This window comes from Apium graveolens, chromosome 10, assembly GCF_009905375.1.
Source record: "Apium graveolens cultivar Ventura chromosome 10, ASM990537v1, whole genome shotgun sequence".
NCBI lineage: Eukaryota > Viridiplantae > Streptophyta > Magnoliopsida > Apiales > Apiaceae > Apium > Apium graveolens.
The window spans coordinates 57887202-57903623 of NC_133656.1; positions in this window are offsets into that span (position 1 = coordinate 57887202).

Here is a 16422-nt window from a genome sequence, read left to right on the forward strand (position 1 = left end):
AAAACACGCACTAATATTCACGCAAGTATACGCGTTCGCAAGTAATATAGAATACTTTCTAGTTCGTTCCCTCAGAGACTCAGACTAAATTATTATCTAATTAAACTCACTCACCAATGTATGATTACTTCTCAATGTTAAGATAATAACACTTAAAATTGTTGATCAAATATTAACTATAATTAACTACTTAATTAACCACTTAACTAACACTTCAATTTATCAATAATAAAACACTCATGAGATCACAACTTCATTATTACTTCCTTCTATAGCCATTGTTATTACCTTTAGCATGTGACAGTGATGACATTAATCGAATAACACGAAACTGATAAAAGCCAACTTTCATTGTACTAATACCATTCTACCAAGCATCCACAATTAAGATAGAAGTTGAATAGTCATCAATTATGTTGAGTTCCTATATGTCTACAGAAATTGACAACACAACGATTTAAGCACAAGTTATCCCTTTTGATTACATAGGGAAAATAAAACTGTTAGAGTTACCCACTAATCATGCACACCGTACATGAACCTATGCTAGCATGGCAAGTTCTAAATCTCAAGATCCACCGTCGCTTCACAAGAGATTAACACCCTATCTTATATGTTCGCAACGCACATAAGACGAATACGCACAACCAATACTAGATATCATGCAATCATCACACACTAGAGTATTAAACAATTAACTAAAGAATTCCATAATAAATCCGTTATAACCCCATGATCACGATTAGCCCATAATAGAACTTATCGCCATCATGGGTTCATATGAAATCATGACAAACAACACAAGAAAATAATAACTACACTAATTATATTAAAACAGAGTACGTCACAAGAGTAAATAAGTCAAAGCAAGAAAACTAGCATCCAACATTACAACGAAACAAGAATCACAAGAATATATGATTCCTCTTCGTTGCGGTATGCTAAATCGGTCTTCTTCCTTATCTCCTTCGCTTCTTGCGTAAAACACAATCTAAAACATAATCCCCTTAATACTCTCTGTGAAAACGTCTCAAATCTACCTATATAATAGTCCCATAAGACTCAGATTACATAGAAGTTGGAAGCCACACAGAAGTAGAAGTCTAAAATAATTCAGCTTTTTCCCCGACCTTGCGCGGCCGCTCAGCATATCTGCGTGGGCGCACAGGCTGCTGCGCGGCCGCTCAGCATTGCTGCGCGGGCGCGCAGGACCCTACTGGAAAAATTCCAAGCTTGCTCCGTTTCTTCGCCGTAATCTGCCCATTCCTTTCCTCTCGCAATGGTGAACACATGCCAAGGCTTATTCTTGATGATTCCTCCCCCGAAATGCAACTAATACCCTGAAATGCATAAACACTAGAAAAACGCATCAAATACACAAAATACTTGATTTCAAGACACCAATTTAAGCCATTTTAAGACGTTCTAAGTGGTATAAAATGCCACTTATCAAATATACAAGCATATCCAAAATGCAAATATTACAAAGAAGAAGGGATTATACCCTATACTAGGCAGAATTTTAGACTTATTCTTTCAAGGCTTAATGATAAGAATATCCGTTATGAACTTAATTTGGTTCACCCTCATAGGAATGCAGTTGCACGTCATTTGGCAACACTTGGAAGACAAGATACACATGACCTTCGAACATTTGATAGGCCTGTTGCAGATATACAGAATTTCCTAAACATGGATTTAGGTATTGGGCCGGAGCAAGCAAGATTTCAAGACTTTGAAGTTAATGATCCCGAACCAGCAAACGATGGTCAGGTTGTGCAAGTATAAAAATCTTTCAATTTATGTGAATTTAATATATGTAGATCATGTAAGGAAAACATATTTGTATATATAATAAACTGCATTTGTAATTGTCGTTCAATGTATATATATCTTTTTAATCATCTACAGTAAACATATCATGATAGGAATCCAACATAAACAATCAATCCTATTTGCATTTTTTGCATAAAAGCGTTTATTGCTGTCCTCCAACTTGAACAATTACAATACATCATCACAGCATGTCGACTGGAACATAATTTATATATTTCGAGCATAATTATCTAATAATATGCAAAGCGTTTCACTTTCTTCAATCAACATATCAACACGAGCATTCAAATTATTAAGATATTCTTTCCACCCATCTCTAAACTTTTCAAATGCACTTATCATTTCTTCCGTGTTCTGTTTGAAGTTTTTCTCATGACCACGTAGAGATGTGTATGTATCACCTAGGAATCTGAGTGAATTCCCTGTATAAGAATGTGGAATTTTAGTACTACTTTGTGATGACTCTCCATATTTTTTCCTTGATCCATTCTTTAGAGTATTTTCTATTTCACTGTGAAACATTGAAACTAAGTCCATTCAATTTGTAATATAAAGCAATATAAGTCATAAAAAGAGATAAACATTTAAATATTACTTGATTTGTTCCTCAAGGCCAATAGAACGAGCAACCAATTCAGATTGCCTATTTTCCATTGTAGCATACATCTCTGAATAGAAAATCTTTGTTTCTTCCATGTCATTATTTGATGACAACACACGTTATAGCCAAATTTTGCAACTCTTGCTCCGCTACATTCTTTATGCCTGACCATCTCTTCCTCTTTTCACTTCTTGAAGTCATTTTATAATCTATAGTATACAACTAAATGTTAAAAAACACCCAAAGGTATATATACATGTGAGTATGTCTGGTAGTTTTGGGGCAGTTATTTTCTAATCAATTAAACAGTTACCATAATTTAGAATAACCGAATTATAGTTATCAATTTTATTTATTTTTCTGATTTCAACTGTCATGTTACTCTAATTTTGTGATGTGTCTTTAAAGAATATGCTAATTAGCTCCTCATTCTGAGAAGATACTTTAAAAAAGGTTTACAAAAAACCATGTTACATGTGTTGGAGCATACTGTGAATATTCACATAATCATTCTTTTCCTCATGCTTTGAGATTATCACTTCTACTGCAAGAGGATATGAATCATGATCATTATATGCTTTGGATTACTCATACATCAGCCTATGAATGCGGATAAGGGTATGTATATGAGTTTCTCAGCATCAGGAATGTAATTAGTATGTGAATATGCATCCTACTATTTTGGTCAATTATCTATTATGGTTGGATCTATTATATCTTGGAAATTGTATTTAAATACTATCCTCTTTAATCTTTAGTAGCACGACATCAAGAATTGAAGTGGATTTTTTAACATTACTCACATTTTTATACTTCTTGAACCTGTCTATCTATACATTATTCAAGTTAGATAGAAAATAAAGAGGGATGATTTTTCACTTTATCTGTAGTAATCATCTATTCTCACAGAAAAATATATTGCATTTGCAAAAAAAATATCCATATGTTGTAATTTGACAATGTCCGTGATATAGTTAACGTTAAATTGCATTTTCTAACTTTATAGCGACTATGATTTACCTAACAAAGATACGTACCAACTAAAGAATTTTTTAAAAAAAAGATGTAACAATTTTTTGAAATCAAATTTCAACCAGCAGTGATTTCCAAATAAAATGTTTCTACATTACAATATCCAAATCAATTCAAACACACAAAGGTTTATGAGAAAAATCCAAAATTATATTAAACATAACAAAATGAAAAAGGTTCAATTTACAGTACGCATATGAGTCATCAACTTGAAAATATATCTAAACTATATAGTAGTCTGCTATTGACAATAAAACGGCACTCCAGTAATAATATTAAGGATTCGGTTCAATGTCTCATCATCACCTTGAAAACCTAAGTCACATATGCAAACACAAAATTACAACATCATTCTATGTAATTTAAAGCATTACCACATGAAACACGTTCCAATTGATACAAAGAGTATTTCGACAACATCAGAATATCAAATCTCAGTCTCTAAACTAGCTTGATACTGTTAAGTAGCAGAATCAGATCCTATGAAATATATGGAGGAGAATTACTAATTGGGAGGATTGACTTCAATGTTAAAAGTTGGAACAACATTGTCTTGCTCTAATGTTAAGCGCAGATTGTCATCTTTCTTTAAGTCAAGATCTTTGACAAATTTGCTCCATCCACGTGAAAATATGGCAATTGTACTGTTAAAACTATTTTTATATCCCAAACTCCTTGGACCGTTCTGAACTTCACCATGTCTCCTCTTTTCCATATTTAATCTCGAAATTTTATAGTTCTCGGAATATGCTGCACAATAATTGAACATGTTAGCATAATTTGATCAGTCTATTCCTGAACATAATACAACAAGGTATTCGAAGTAGTTATATTATAGTCTTATATATTATTATTTTCTACTCCATGACATTTAGAGTTCAAGAGGCTTCCTGCCAATATTTTAGAAAACTGAAGATTCTTGTCAGCTTGCGCATCATGTGGATTGTTATTTTCCAACAACTCCATTTTTTGTATTCCAGCATTGTCCTCTACAGGATTATCATATCCTTTCACCTCCATTTCACTTGACACATCCACAATTTCCACATTTTCTTCTAAGTACAAATATAAGACAATGTAAAAAACACGACCAGTGACTATCTAAAAGGAGCCTGCAAAGTAAATAAGGAAACAAAACATATGGCATACCAATCTCAGCAGGTGGATCTGGAGCATTATCTTCAAAGAGAAAAAATTTGCCACTAGGCAGACTCCTCCCATTACTTTTGACTGTGGAACGTGTAATTTCCTTTCCTTCACACATAAAAATCCATCCACACAAGCCACCATTCACATCAAAACTAAATAATATCATATCATTTTCTACAAGACCAAAATACTTAATCAATTTTTTTAACCCATAAATTATTCTTACTTTAGCATCGTATCTCACATCCCATGGAATCCCATTGATTACAATATGTTCAATACCTGCTTTTCAGTCTCCTGGCCTACAAACCTCGGGATTGTCTGTTACAATGTTCAAACATAAAAGAATTACTGATCATTTACTAAAAAGATACAAGAATATTATAAAAAACAATAAGTTACTCACAACATATCCAAGCTTTAAAGGGCCCTAAAAGAATCTTATAAAACGATCTTCTTCCATTCCTATCCCATGTTTGTTAATCATCCAATTTTAATTTATTAGTTAATATATTTGTATCTTCTAGGTATTTAAAAAACTGATATTTCAAATAAAGTGTTGTACCCTCATAGCAATAATAAAAGAATTGTACGATACCTTCTATTTTCTCAGCTTCCACTTCTTTCTTTTTAAAAATAAAAAGTAGAACAATCTCTTGTAGCTCTTCAGCCATATTTATAGCTACTACATCACCTGCGCAAATATCCAACTCCTTCAGAACTCCAAACCATCATTTCCCAAACCAACACTTTTCTTCAACCCAATGGATGAGTACATCCCATTTTCTGCAGCCATGCTTCAAACAGATCTTGGACAATCCTTTCCATCACTTATACAAATTTTCCAAATGAGTAGGCAGTTCATGTTCAATTGAGCACATTGAATATTAGATTTAAGATAAGTAAAACCAATGTTTATACATATGAGGTAAATAATAAATGTATATAAAGAGAGAGTGGTTACCATATTCTCCAAATCCTCCATACTTGAATATTGTCTGATCACCATCAAGGATTGTGCAGAATCAAGTCTTATAACATTAGAGTGAATACAAGAAAGGTACCTATCAGTGCCATCATGATTATGACAATATATAAACTCATCCATCATCCAATTGTTATAGTTCTCTTTATTGAAAAAAAGCATTGGTTCAACCAAGAGATGCGTAATCGAAACAACCATATGGTTGAAACGATGGACAATAAAGTTGTGATACCCATAATATTCAAAAACAACAACAAAATACATCTTTAAATCATAAAATCTCATAAATTCTTGAAACAACATAATTTCTTTCGATACTTATCATAATTCACATTCCAAACAATTATCTTGCACTTTAAGTGTAATTGGGAATGAAGTTTACTCCGGAATTTATCAATAAAACTAGATGGAACCCTCTGCAATTTTGGATAGATTACATAGTCAGGTACAATATAATTTCAACTCCTTAATAACGTTTAAATACAATAAGTCAAACACTTACAAATGCTTCATCTTCATCTCTCTCGAAATTTACAGAAACAAAGCCGCCTAACAGTTTTTGTCCTCTATCTACATTTAACATTGATTAATCATGTATACTTAATTTTTAATTCAGCTTCCAACAAGCAATAAAAAACATTGCATGACATATTACCCATATCCCAGTCAATATTCCATGAGTCGTGCTTTCTCTTAAGTTCCTCAACATTCAAATTTAAAACTCAATCTAAAATAGTTTATGCAGAAATATTAATAAAATCGTGAATAATCTACTGGTGGAAATCTTAATAATTTGCTATACACAAGTACATGCATCAAGCGGTGAACTACTGTAATCAATTTGAAATCAAATCATTGTCTATATGACTCTGAACTAACACATGCAATCAACATCAATACATGGAATACTCTTATGCATACAAATGGAGCATTATATATACTGAAAACTTATATTTGAATGAAAATTAAAGTCATAATCAAACTATTCAACGTAAACCATAAAACTAAGTCATGACAACTAAAATATGGATGGATCAGGTTACTAACCTCCATAAAATGTTCATAATCTTCTGATTTAGAGAGTTGGTTTGCGTGATTTGAAATAGTAGCTATCGATACTCCACAGAGCTTTGTTCTATGTTTTGTTGGCCGTTATCAACATTGTTCAATAGGCCTAAACCCAATACTTTGTTAAAGATATGTTGGTGTTATGGATAAAAAACTAGGATATATTAATTGCTGTATTTATTACTAGGGTTCGTGAGCTTCGAGGCTCGATTTGACTGCTCTTGTGTCTCGTGACTCAATTTGCCTTAACAAGATGCCCACGTACCTTGCTAATTGCCAAGGATCAAGTCAAAAAACGTAGTTCTAATTTGTGGGGTAAGACCCTTATATAGATATTGAAAGTCCTTGAATCGGACTAGATTTAGGAGACTTGGTGGGCAAGTCTCTGAATTAGAATGGACTTTGGAGTACTAAGAGGTAGGAAACTAATTCCTTATCCCATGAGGTTCCTTGAAGGCCAATCTTTAAGGAATTATATTCCTAACTGGACTTTATTTATTAGGTGATTTATCCCTTATTAATTAAATACAAAATTAATTAATATTCAGGGTTTTTGGCCCTTTTAATGGGCCTAGCTGTCAGCCCAATTCTGATATAATTAATGCGATATTAATTACACAATCAGGGTTTATTTTATTCCCTATCATATGCCCCCCAACTTCTGGGAAACCGTAAAAAGATTTCACAGAAGTTAAGTTCATTCGTCCCTTATAGGGTATCATTTTTGCATAAAGTGTGGAGCGACCTACACATTTACAACGATTTGCCTTTGTACATAACTTCAGGGATTTTTTGGAATCTCCCTATCACATTCTTTTACCTTTATTCCTATTATTTATGAATTATCTGATATTTTTCCCTTGGGTTCCAGGAATTTTCCCTAAATTTATGGGAATTTTCCTTAATTTCTATGATTTTCCTTAATTTCCAGGAATTTTCCCTTAATTTCTAGGATTTTTCCTTAATTTCCAGGAATTTTCCTTAAATTTCTAGGATTTTTCCTTAATTTCCAGGAATTTTCCTTAATTTCTGGAATTTTTCAAGGTATTTCTATTTTTCCAGAAAACATTTCTAATTTTCCAGAAAATATTCATAATTTTCCTCCCTTTTTTTTATAAAATACCCCCTTTTTTCGACCCGGAATCCTTTTGACCAGGATCCTGGTCGAATAAGGCTTTAATATGCCCTGGTCGAAGCCTATTTCGAGCAGGATGTTTCGACTAGAATTCCTGGCCGAATTTCGGCAAGGAATATATATATATATATATTTTGCTGCTTCGAATTTTGACCAAATAATGGTATCATATAATCCTGACCGAAATTCGGTCAGGATTTTTTTGCTAATCCATTTTTGATCGAATAAAGCCCCCATTATTTTCTGGTCATGCATACTATCAATCAGGAATTTTCGACTACAACCTGACCGAAATTCGGTCAAGAGTTTTTTGCTGATCCATTTTTGACCGAATAAAGCCCCCATTATTTTCTGGTCGTGGGTAATTTCGAGCACATGGTTTCGACCAGGAATATAGCAAACATCCTGATCGACTTTGGTCAGGATTTTTTATAATAATACATTTTTGTGGGTTCGGGCCTCCTTACTGGGCCTTTTTTTTTAACTGGGCCCTTTCTTCTGGGCGTTAACCTCAATTGGGCCTATTCTTTGAAAAACTCTAAGTTTGGGCCCTGTACTGGGTTTGTTGTATTCTTCAGGCCCAAAAACGTTTTTGGGCTTTTAAGGTTTTTCCAAGATCCACATATTCTAGTTTTTTCCTGAGTTTGGGCCCATGATTTGGGATGGGCTTTAATTTTCAAATCCACATTCCAGAATATTCTGGAATTCTGAAGTTTATTCCATACTTATCATTTTTACTTCCAATTTTTTCTGGATCCTTCCAGAACTCCCTCAAAAATATATATTTAAATCAAGTTTTTATTTTTATTCTCCAATAAACCCCTAGATCCTTCTAGACCCTTCTATTTGCTGGCTGGGGAGTCTATATAAGAGTGAGGGGGGAGTGTGATTTCACTCACACTTCTCATTTCACTCTCCCTCACTTCTCAAAAACTCCTCTCCTCTCAAACACTCTCAAACACTCCTTTCCGGCAATCCTTCTCCGACCTTCCTTTTCTTCCAAGGTTTTAAGTCCTTTTCTTCTATCAATGGCAGGCAAGAGTTCTGAGAGAGCGGCTAAGATTGCCCCTGCTTTAAAACGAGGTAATAATATCGAAATCCGTTCTTCTTATATGTCATTACTAGACATGATTAACACTAGGGGAGATGAATACCCTTCCAATGCACATCTAGATTCATTCGATTATTGTAACACATGGCACACTATAGATTTTGATAAAATGAACGCACTTTATAATGTTCGTCCCCCTCTTAGGCTAGTTCCCGTTGACGGTGGTGATCGTACTTGCCACTGGAAACCCGACACTCTATTCATTTATACAGATTCCCTTTATGTTGGGCATAGGTTTCCTTTCCACGATTTCATTCCTCACTTACTAGCAGACTTGCAAATTAACCCCTGTCAGCTTCCTCCAAATGCTTGGAGAAACATTTTATGCTTCATGGTCTCGTGTCTTAGGGGAGGTTTTCCTTTGTCAGTAGCAGTCTTTAGGAAAATCTTTCAATGTTATAATAGCTCTCAAAGTATCTGTGGTTGGGTCTATATTAAACAAAGGCCCAAATGTAATATTTAATAGTGCTTCCATTCCCGACAATAACCAACACTGGAGGAGTAGTTTTGTCGGGTTAAGGTGGGAGAATGGGGACTGGGGCACCCTCTTCAGATCTTCCTTCGGGAAGGTTAGCAATGGTAGCCTCAAATCCATTCATCTAGCCCCCGAGGAGACTATTATCTATAATGAGCTCATTCGGGATGATGGTGCCACTCCCAGATGGACTCTATTAGAGGAGTTTTCCCTTATCCAAGTGGGGCTCTTCTCAGTTTCTGCTCAGGGTATTTTTCTTCCCTTCTTGCTTTTACTTTCTTTCATGCATTATTGACGCCACTTATTTTTATTTCTCTTTTATCTTTACAGCTGCTAAGGAAATCAACGAGGATAATGTGCCTGTCATTGAAGAAACTGCGAGGATGAAGAAGGTTCGGCTTGAAGGCTTAGACACCCGGGGGAAGGCTTTGGAGCCTAGATTTTAAGGAAGCACAAAGAGCCTATGGTGGAGGCTTCTTTCGGGGGAACTGAAGCCCTAAATGTCCCTGTTTCTGCTGTTGCTCCCCCTTCTGTGGCCACTGGTACCTTCCAGCCTCTTTGGGGGTTCCGTCGTGGGGATACTGTGGTTTGATCCACAAAATATGCATGGGATTGGTCTTACCATGGTGTGACCACCAAGGAATTTACTGACATCATGGCTGGCCCAGATTTGGAGAGGATAAAGCTCATGGGTGCTCAGTCCTTGGCCTCGATATGATCCTTTCTTAAAATCCTACTTTTTTTATATACTCGTATCATCCACTTGCCTTACATCCTTGTTTATTGTTTCATTTCAGTCTAATGCTTACTTCCAAGCTGCTGTGAGGCAAGCTGAATCGTGGAAGAGGGCCTCAGATAAGGCTGATAATTCCCTTAGGAAGTAACAGAGGAAGTATGCTTCTTTGGAGAAGAAATTGAAGCATAAGGAGAAGGAGCTTGGAAAATCAAATGCTGAGCTGGTCGTGCTGAGGGCTGAGAAGGACAGGGTGATCGATAAATATTTGGACTCGGAGGAGTTTACTCAGTCTATGAGGGTGAGGGATGACTCGGTCTTCCCTGGGTTTTTTAGGACTGGCTGGGACACGACCCTTGGAACCGTGAACGAGGCTTGTCCCGATATTAACCCAATGGACTATATCTGCCCTGATGATAAGGCTTTACTACAGAGGTTTCGCACCCGAGTGGTTGTCTCAGACCGTGCTCCTCAGGACCCACTTCTTCCTCCGCCCGAGTCATCTTCTCGGCCTTCAGCAGATCATAGCTCTTCTTCCTCCGGGACCACTGAGACATTCAGCGAGAGTGGTGGAGATGATGATATCGATGCCGAGGGGACCTCCACTCCTTAGAGCTTTGCTATCCCTGCGTGGCTTATTTATTTTACTTTGTCTTTGAAACTATCTTTTTTTATCAAACTTTGTATTGCATATTCGAATCTGGCTTATTTATCAAAGCTTATGTTTTTATCTTATGCACTTAGTTTACTTGTTATGCCATATAGATTTTAAACATATTTCGGAAACTTTCTAAATTTCATAAATTTGGGACTCATCCCTTACACAAGTCTTAATAAACCTCAATCTTTAAAGAGTAGCCTTATAAAACTAAAACGTAAAATCCTAAGCAAGCAAAGCTTCAAGGTGCTTTTCAACCTTCTTGTCATCTTGACATGTGAGAATCATGCTTAATCATTTTACATATAGTAAACCTTCAGGTTCTTTGCATTCCAGGTTCTTGGAACTTCAAAACCATCCATAGTCTCCAGCTTGTAGGTTCCTCTTCCTTGAACACTTTTGGCCTTGTATGGTGCTTCCCAATTTGGGGCAAGTTTTCCTTTCTGCCCAACACCGAAAGCTTCCACCTTCCTCAGAACCAAGTCACCTTGCTTGAAGAACCTTTCTTTAACCCTTAGGTTGTAGTAGAATGACGCCTTATTATAATATTCCATTACCTTCGCATGTGCCTTATCTCGTACTTCATCAATTAGATCCAAAGTTAATCTTTGCCCTTCTTCATTTTCCTCAGCATTAAAAACTTGTATCCCGGGAGACGAATGTGATATCTCCACAGGAACAACTGCTTCTGCCCCATACACTAACATGAAAGGAGTTTCTCCAGTTGTGATTCTACAAGTAGTTCTATAGGCCCATAGTATTAGGAGTATTTCATCCACCCAGTTATTCCTCGACTTCTCGATCCTCTTCTTTAGTCCATCCACGATTATTCAATTTACCACTTCCTCTTGCCCATTGGCTTGCGGGTGAGCTACGAAGGTAAATCGTAACTCAATCTCGTTTTCCTCACAATACTTTTTGAATTCCTCATTATTGAACTGTGTTCCATTATCGCTAACTAGGATACAGGTAATTCCATATCGGCACATGATATTTTCCCATAGAAATTGTGCAACTTGCTTAGTTGTGATTTTGGCCAAAGGCTTGGCTTCAATCCACTTAGTAAAATAATCAATAGCTACAATCAGGAACTTCCTTTGCGCTGTGGCCATGGGGAAAGGTCCAAGTATATCCATTCCTCACATGGAAAAGGGGATGGGAGAGTTGATGGAAGTTAACATCTCGGGGGGTTGTCGAACAACCGGTGCATGTTTCTGACAATGATCACATTTCTTCACATATTCTTTGGCATCAGCCATCATCTCTAGCCAGTAAAAGCCTAAACGGGTTATCTTATGAGCCAGTGCTCTGCCCCCAGGTGTTGCCCGATACCTTCGTGTACCTCTTCAAGAGCCAAACGTGCCTCATCGGGCCTAAGACATCTTAAGTAAGGAACCATATAAGATATTTTATACAAAATCCCTTCAATCAAGGATTATCTCAGTGCTCGAACAACCAACTTCCGTGCTTCGGTCATAGCATTTGGCAGCCAACCAGTTTGAATATGGGCCTTAATAGGATCTATCCATGACGTCCCCAGCCCTATAGGAGCTACGAGCTTAACATCAATGCTCCGTGTTTTCAAAACGTGGAAGTATACACTTCCTGAACTTTCCTCTATCTCTGATGAAGCAAACTTTGACAATGCATCCGCCTTAGCAGTTTCCTCCCTTGGGATGTGCTCAACATGGCATTCATCGAACTGTGTCATCACAGCCCTTACTAGGCGGACATACTTAGCCATTGTATCATCCCTTGCCTCAAACTCTCCCTTGACCTGGGATATGACCCAGTTCGAGTCTCCACAGACTTTTAAGTTCTTGACTCTCAGTGTTCCTGCTAGGCCGAGGCCAACTATCAGAGCTTTATATTCTGCTTCATTATTTGTCGTTGGGAAGTCTAGCTTCATAGTATATTCAATCAAGAACCCATCGGGGATTTATAAAACTAGCCCTACTCCGCTTGAATTTATTTTTGATGCTCCATCAAAATAGAGAATTCAATATTCCTTCTCCTTACCGTCCTTTTCTTTATCTACTTTATCACTTTCTGTGCCTTGAGGTATAGTATCTTCCTGCCCCCAACTTCTTTCTTGGTTATGGTACATTCCACCATGAAGTCAGCCAATGTCTGGGCTTTTATTGTCGTTCGTGACTTGTACTTGATGTCAAATTCTCACAACTATATTGCCCACTTAATCAGCCTCCCACTAGCTTTGGGACTATGAATAATATTTCTCAAGGGCTGATTTGTTAGCACTTCAATTTTATGAGCCTGAAAGTAAGGACGCAACTTCCTTGAAGCCATTACCAAGGCTAAAGCAAACTTCTCAATAGTTGAATAATTCAACTCAGCCCCATGCAGAATTTTGCCAACATAGTATACGGGTTTTTGGACTTTAAGTTCCTCCTTAACCAATATAGCGCTCAAGGCATTTTCTGAAACGGCCAAGTACAAGTATAAAGTTTCATTCAGAGCTGGCTTGGCCAACAATGGGGCCCGAACCATATATTTTTTTAACTCTTCGATTGCCTTCTGGCTTTCCTTAATCCATACGAAATCCTTGACCTTCTTCAAGGACTTGAAAAATGACAAGCACTTGTCCCTAGATTTGGAGATGAACTGCCCCAATACAGCAACTCTTCCAGTGAGCTTTTGAACATCTTTGATAGTCTTTGGGGGCTCCATGTCCAAGATTGCCATTATTTTATTGGGATTGGTCTCGATTCCTCTCTTGGAGACCATCAGTCCCAAAAATTTCCCAGATCCCTGTAACACCCCCAAATCCGGGGTCGGGGATCCGGGTTGTCACGAGTTCCATTTCCCTTAACAACACCCAATCTTAATAAATAATCAACTACTCTGTACTGTGACCCCACAATAAACACACACACACCACAAGTTATAGTCTCAGAGATGAATATCCAAAAATAATCACAAGTCATTTTATTCCACAATTATATGTCAATACATAAGTCCGGTACATCATAAGTTGAAAGCCTAGCCTATTGGTAGTTCCTACCTCAGCTACAGCGACATCAACGCCTATAGGAAACTGCGGAACGTTTCCTAATCGCTTGCGAATCGGGAGCTTGGTCCTGTTCATCTTTTCTTTCTGTTGTTGTGTGATGAAGGAAGAAAGCAAGGGTGAGCAGCAAGCCCACCAAAATAATATGTATAATGATTAACAATATATGAGCCTTCTCATAGTACTCATGAAAGTCTTGGTCAAAAGAAATGAACCAAGTTGATATCTTAATGCGATGAAGTCGCAAAATATTCAGTATATATATATATACATATATACTTTTCAAAATATTGGAAGTCCTCTTCCATGCATAATACACACAGAGTTCCAGTGTATAACTGTATAAAAATATCGTTGCAAGGTGATCTCATATATCTAACCTTGTCTCAACGTTTTTCTGAAAATCTTTGTCATGCATAAGATAATCATTTACTAGATATAAGTTTAAAAGATGAAGTTACAAGATACTCCAATATACTTATATCCGAATACTACTTGAACTACCACCGTTCAAGTTATAATCAGTTTCAAAGTTCATCACCCAGATGAGACTATAAGACTTGAATAGATTCAATCTTTGAAATATCATTATAAATAATGAAGTTACGAGATACTTCATTAAGTCCTGATATATATATCCATATATCTCATACATTTCTAGAAAATCTCTGTCATGTAAAGTATGAACAGAGTTGTAATATCCAATGAATTTGGAAAGAAATTTTTTTTGGCATAAACCTGATATCTTGTTGATCAGGCAAAGATACCCATTAAGTAACCTTTTCTACTAGTAGATGGATGAATCCCCCACCGGACATCACCCTGGCCACATAAGGACCTTGTGCTGGACCGCCACCCGGCCTCTTACGCGTTGATGGACTGCCACCCAGCCACTTACACTTTGATAGACCGTACCCCGGCCTGTCGCTTATGCCGACTCAATTAGATGGACTTACTTCCCGAACGTTGGGCAAGTAATCAAATTGTTTTCTCAAAACAGCAACCACGTTGCGAATGTAAAATACACCACAGAGCTGGATCCCCCAGGTTTTGAGCGAGTATTTAAATCCCCTTTGAAAGGAAGATCTTAAATATAAAAATGAGTATTGGGGTCCACTCTAACTTTAAAAATCATTTTGAAGACTCGAAAACATTTTTAAGAATATTTGGAGTACTGCTGATTTATTAAAATAAATCAGTCCCAATATATTTAGAAAATATCTGAATATTATTATTTGAATAATATTCCCATAAAGAATAATCTTTATAAAAATAATTGAAGTAGAAGTTGTAAGACTTATACTTGAAATGAGTATTAAATAACCAAAGATATACTTATACGAAAGTACTATCTTTATTTGAATAATCGAAAATAAGTTTGATTATCGAAACATTATTCTTTAATAAAATAAAGAATATTATTAAATAATAAGCGGAGTCATAATACCTCGAATGAATATTATAAATAATATTCATTAAATAAAATAAACGGAGTCATACATTCTCAAATGAATATTCAATTAATAATCAATAATAATATAACTGAGTCATAAGCCCTCGAATGAATATTCGAAATAATATTCAATAATAAAATAAAGGAGTCATAAGTCCTCGGATGAATATTTGAAATAATATTCAATAATAAAATAAAGTTAAAGTTATCGAATAAACCTTATTCGATTAATAGTTTTGAAAACTATAACCATATATATATAAAAATATATATATTATACTCGGGAACATCGACTCCCGGTTTAGAAATATGTTCACCTTTTGATCCCCTATACTAAGGGTAAACTCAATACCGCTTATCTCTAGCATAGGTATTATGCAACTGTAAGCATTTTAATCAACAGATATATAATCCAAGAATATGAAACAGGCATGCATATATACCATATCACATGCTACAATATATCGCAAGAATTTGCTAATAACAAATATGCATTTATCGCAAGATCATGCATATACACATATACATCACAACAACAGTATAACGGGTAGAAAACTTGCCTAAGCGACTGGGGGTTACAATGGCTCGGGATGAGTCTGGTAACCTATAAACAACAAGTAAGTTGGAATTAAACCAAAGTCACTTGTAAATCTATACATTAACCAACTTAGACTCTAACGCTCGCTTTGCGCTTACTGATTCTCTTAAGTCACTCGATTACCCTCGGCTCCACCATTTTTAATAATTTAACCATTACGAGTTTTAAGGCGATTCCTTCGCGAGTGTCTTACCAACTGCCTAACACTCTTACCATAATTGTTTCATACACTAATTAACCCTTTTTGGTCTTTAAGCTATGTTTCAAAGTAAGGCGAGGGGAAAAGTTTCGTTCGCGAAACACCGTTACTTAAAACGGTCGTTTCTCCTAAACCGTATATCGGAATCAAACGAACTACATATCAAAACGAAGCTCGTAACATGAGCTATCTAAACATGGCAATGGTCAACATCTAGCAGGGGTTCTCGGGTCCTAATGTTATGAACAAAAGCAGTCTAAAGTAAATCGGACATTACGACGGCTATGTTTACGCGATTTCCCAAATTTAAACCATTCCAAAACCATCACAATTCAACCCCAATTCACAACCCAACCAAACC